Genomic DNA, 5532 nt, shown 5'->3' with positions numbered 1-5532 from the left:
CAGGAAATAATCCCACTTGTGTTACTGCCTTGAAGAAGTTGCTTGATGATCAATTTGGTTTGAAGGATCTTGGTTCATTAAGGTATTTTTTGGGTTTAGAGGTGGCAAGGACTGATGCAGGCATTAGTTTGACACAAAGGAAATATGCCTTAGACATCTTGAAAGACACAGGTTTTATTGGTTGCAAGCCTGTGAGGTTTCCTATGGAACAAAACCTGAAGTTGTCCAAGTATGAGGGTAAGTTACTTGCTGACCCAGGTATGTACAGAAGGCTTATAGGGAGATTATTGTACCTGACCTTAACTAGGCCTGATATAACATATGCTGTGCACAAATTGAGCCAATTTGTTTCACAACCTAGAGAACCTCATTTATTGGCTGCACATAGAGTTCTTCAATTCATTAAAGCTTCTCCAGGAAAAGGAATTTTCTTCCCTAGTAATACTGAATTGCACATTAAGGCATTTTGTGATGCAGATTGGGCTGGCTGCCTTGATACTCGTAGGTCTCTTACTGGATATGCAGTTTATTTAGGGGATTCTTTGATATCCTGGAGATCTAAGAAGCAAGGGGTTGTGTCTCGGTCATCTGCAGAAGCTGAATATAGGGCCATGGCAAGTGTAGCATGTGAAATTACTTGGGTCATGCAATTGCTCAAGGATTTGAGAATTGATCATCATAGGCCTGCCATGTTGTTCTGTGATAACCAAGCAGCTCTTTACATAGCTGCCAACCCAGTGTTCCACGAATGTACCAAACACATAGAAGTTGACTGTCACTTGGTTAGGGACAAAATTTTGGAGGGTCAGATCAAAACATTTCATGTCACCACTAATTCTCAAGTTGCAGACATATTTACAAAACCTTTGGGAATAGCAGCTTTTTCACGATTGTCAGACAGGTTGGGTTTGAAGGATATATTTCAACCCAAGAGTTTAGAAGTCCAAGTCACAGAGCCTCAGCCACTGGACTTGAGGGGGAGTGTTGAAGCTGAGATAGAGATGGAAGATAATAAAACTGATTCCCAAGTTGAGACAAACGACAGATATAATGGAGTTAATCTAAACGGCAATAGCAGTAGAGACAGCACAAGCAAAACGGCAAGAAAAAGACCAAAAGGGAAAACGCACCGTATCACTTAACTATTCAGTTTCAGTTAGTTATTGGTTCTGCCAGATGTCATTAGTCGATTGGTTGAAGCTTGAATTAGTTAGTTATGATTTTGGGAACTGATTACAGAGTCTCTAGAGCCCTCTGTTTTCGTGTGTATATAAATATCTTGTATAGCTTATTATTTGGTGGTATCTTGTATCAAAACTCTTAAGCAATTAACAGAATTAGTTTTCTCAATTCTCTCTGTTCCTCTTTGCTTTGTGTTTCAATTTTTACACAAAGTTTAAAGATGAAATCAACAAAATTAAATCTCACAAATAAAATGAAATAAATTATCTTTTATTTAGAAGATACAATTTGAAAAAATTGAGACAAATAAGTTCAATTTATAATATAAACCATCGAGGGATGGGAAGGAAGATAGATGAAAATGCGGACGAGAATTAAAATTAAGTTCATTATGAATACACATTTTTTAGTACAATTTTTCCTTACACGTTAACAACCTTTTCTACTCCTCATAAAAGTTGGGCTGTTGGCTTAATTTATGCGACTTCTAAAGGTTACGTTAACTAATTATGAGAGAAAAAAGTACATGTGATTATATAGAAAGTACACAACCCATGGCCAAGAACTCCATGTAAGCTACTCGGTCGCTATCGCATGCAAATGTTGTATTATCTTGGATGTCAAACAACTTCTATTAATGGTTACTTTGTTACATCTGATCTTGGATGTCAATAAAACATGTGGTTAAAACTTATAACATGCATGGTGTTTTTACAGATTTCTTAACATTTTTTCAGTCTCACATTGTTGTTGTGGTGATTTTGAAACTTTAACTTGGGTCGTCAAAATCGCAAACTCAGAGTGTTTGTAATACTGCTGATGTGTAATGCTCAGATTTATTTGGAAAAAAATAATAATAATAATAATGAAAAACTGACTAACCTGACTCACGTGGGTTGAGTGGGATTTTAGTATTTTACCTCTATGAATTTTTTTTTTCAACCCGACTAGGCAAGGAGTCACAGGTTGTCAAGTTCTACAAAAACTTTACGTTTCACTACAATGCATGTGTGTATAGGCTAACGTGAGATCAAAGTAACTTATCGTCCTTTTTCTATGTTTGACAAAAATGCAAACTAAGTTATGGGGATCCATGATAGGGCCCACACCCCTTGTAAGTTAGAGGAGAGAAGAAAAGACTCTTCACGTAGAGTGAGGAACTTAATTTCTCCTTATTTTTATGAGGTCACATTCTAACAAATTTTAGGTGAATATTTCATTAATACTAGGAGCTGAATGTCGTGAAATTACGTTGTTTTTCTTAATGTCGAGAAATTACGTTGTTTTTCTTAACACCTTAAAAGTTGTAGAAAATAGGATAGATTGAAATAATGAGTAAGGACAAGACACCTATTTTAGGAAAAGAAAAGAGGAGTTAAGTGCTTTGGGGAGCATGGGGTGGTGTAGCGGTTTTGAGATTCGAGGTTTCGGTATATATATATCTTGTAAATATATTTGTAAACATTTCGGAAAAAAAAAAAAGTACTAGATACCTATTAGGCATTCATCCAAAACATGATGAAGATACACATAATAGTACTTTTACTTTTAATCTTATCTCACTCTTTTCAGATTATAAATCCCGCCTGTGATACTTTCCTCACACTTAAATTATTTGCATTTGATTATCTCTGACATAATCAACAAAACATACTAATCATATATATTTATTTAAAGTCAAAGTTGAGTGAAAATTTAAAAGTATTTTAAATTAATTTTTAATTAGAGCCTAATTTTGTGTCATGTATCCTTTTTTTTTTTTTTTTTATTTATTGTGTCAAATGCGTTAATTTGATGTAGAATATGAAGAGTACTCTAATATAAATAAACTATAAAAAACCTAATCATATATCTAACTCTATTTATAAAATTAGAAGAAAATAAAGTTTGAAAGATTTTACTTTTGTGAGCCATTTTTTCGTGTAACTAAAAATAATTTAAATTTATAAGTCATTTATGTAATACTATAAATATATGTGTGTTAATTGCGATTGCTTTTAATTGTATCCATAAATATGTACTGATTATAAATTAACTACAAAATTGTATCAATAACATCAACTCATTCGCTAGCTCATTGATCTGAGAGCTAGATTTACGGAAATAGAAGCTGGATTGGACTGAATTATCAATCCCCCTTTGAATTCGTATTGGAATTATGATTCAAATGAAGACTAAAGAAAAATAACTTTATTATTAATTTTTTCTGTGATTGACTCACATCATTTCAAAAAAGATTTTTTTTTTTTTTGATTGTCTTTCGCATTATTGAAGCATGGAGAGTCATTCATACAATCAGTAGAGAGTCTCCGTTGGTTAGCTGGGAAATCAATTGATCAAATAGCATCCATAACCCCCCGAGAAAGCAAACAACTCATACCTCCACGACATGAGACGGCGGAGCACCCCACCAATAGTTTTCTAACCTTACTAATCATCAATAAATATAAGATGTTTATATAGGTTCAGTCTGTCATCTAAAAAGTGTGTTCAAGCCAAGACATTCACAGTTGAATTGAATATGAAGGTCCAAATTGTAACAAGGAAGTTGATAAAACCAGCAACTCCAACTCCACCTCACCTTAAGAGTTACAAAACCTCATCCATAGACCAATTTGCTCCTCCAGCATATGTGCCATTTATTCTGTACTACCATGCCAATGGTGACAAAAATGAAATCGATGAAAGGAGCAAGCGTTTAGAGAAATCACTTTCAGAAATCTTAACCCTCTATTACCCTTTAGCTGGGAGATACATCAAAGATAAGCAACTAGTTGATTGTAATGATGAGAGGGTGGAATACTTGGAAGCACAAGTGGCAAGCTTGCTCAAATTCTCCAAGGAGAACTCAAACCCGAGCTGTTGAATCCACTTGTTCCCAATGCAATGCAATCGACAACTACTCATTTGGCACTTGTGTTGTATATATAGGTATATACAAGGATTGATTGTACTAATGATGTTTGAGTTTAGAGAATATGGTTTTATAAAATGAAAATTCAATTTCTAGAATTTTCTAAGTGAAAATTTGAAAATCAGAAATTTCTAGAAATTTTTGGAATTTTCTGTAGAATTTTCTGTTGACTGTTCAGAAAGGTTGAAGAGGTTTCAAGCCTTGTTAACGGTTTTATAAAATATTTTAACTCTCCATACGTGCCTTATGATGAAATATAATCGTATAAGTATAAATAGAAGCTTATGATCACTTAAAAAAACAAGAAATCTTGTGTTCATTCTCTAGAATTGTTATCTGTAGAACCCAACATCTTGGTTGTATCATGTGAACAAATTTGCGATAACTCTTTAGCAACAAAAGTGTGGGAGGCAAATATTGTCTAAAGAAAATGATATAGTACTTCCAAGTTATTTATTTCCTATTTGTCTTTTGTGTTAATCTTATTCTTCTATTATTACTTTGTGTAATATCCCAACAACTTATTCAAGTCAACATGTTTGACTGCGGTGGGCTAGCCATTGGGCTGATCTTTGCGCATTTTATAGCCGATGGAATTTCAGTGGTTACATTTTTCAATGCATGGGCTATAGCATGCAAAGCAGAAGGGATCAGTGAAGCGGTTCACCCAAGATTCGACCTTGGTTCCTTCTTCCCACCAAGAGAGAACGCTATGCCTGGGGAGCCCCCTAAGAAACAAGGAGATCTAATCACTTCCCAAAGGTTTGTGTTCAATGGGGCAGCAATATCAAGCCTAAAAGCCATTGCCTTATGCCAAAGGTGGTGCTTGTGATTCTGAATCATTAACAAAACGCCAACCTTCAAGGGTAATGGTAGTGACAGCATTAATATCGAAGGCTCTCCTTGCTGCGGCTAAAGCTAAACATGGGAACTTTAGAGCCTCTATTTTATGTCATTCATTGAACCTGCGAGGAAAGATGGCTCTGCCAATACTCGATAATTCTTTTGGGAACCTCTACATGGTGGCCAATGCTCAATTCAGTGGAGACAATGAGAGCAAGGTTGAATTACAAGAATTGGTGGATGCACTTCATGATTCAATAAGAAATGCGCTTCATGACTGCAAGAAACCACAGAATGGGGACGATTTAGTTTCCATGATAACTAAATCCTTGAGAGAGGTCGGTGAAGAACGAGAAAGAGGTGAGATTGATATCTATATGTTCAGTAGCTGGTGGAGGTTCCCTTTTTATGAAGTAGATTTTGGATGGGGAAAGCCTACTTGGATGAGCATTGTAGCTATTCCCTTAGAAACAGTTGGTCTATTTGACACCAAAGATGGTGATGGAGTTGAAGCATGGGTGAGCTTGAGTGCAAAAACTATGCTTCTGTTTCAGAATAATCCTGAGATTAAAGCCTTTACCTCCCAAATCTAG

The 5532-nt window shown here is 35.2% G+C and overlaps 1 pseudogene; it reads left to right on the top strand.

The window, feature by feature from the left end:
• Positions 1-3703: 3703 nt before the first annotated feature.
• LOC142630981 (acetyl-CoA-benzylalcohol acetyltransferase-like) lies at positions 3704-5532 on the top strand (annotated as a pseudogene).

The sequence above is a fragment of the Castanea sativa genome, chromosome 4 (assembly GCF_040712315.1).
Source record: "Castanea sativa cultivar Marrone di Chiusa Pesio chromosome 4, ASM4071231v1".
Lineage (NCBI taxonomy): Eukaryota > Viridiplantae > Streptophyta > Magnoliopsida > Fagales > Fagaceae > Castanea > Castanea sativa.
This window is presented reverse-complemented; position numbering and strand designations above follow the sequence as displayed.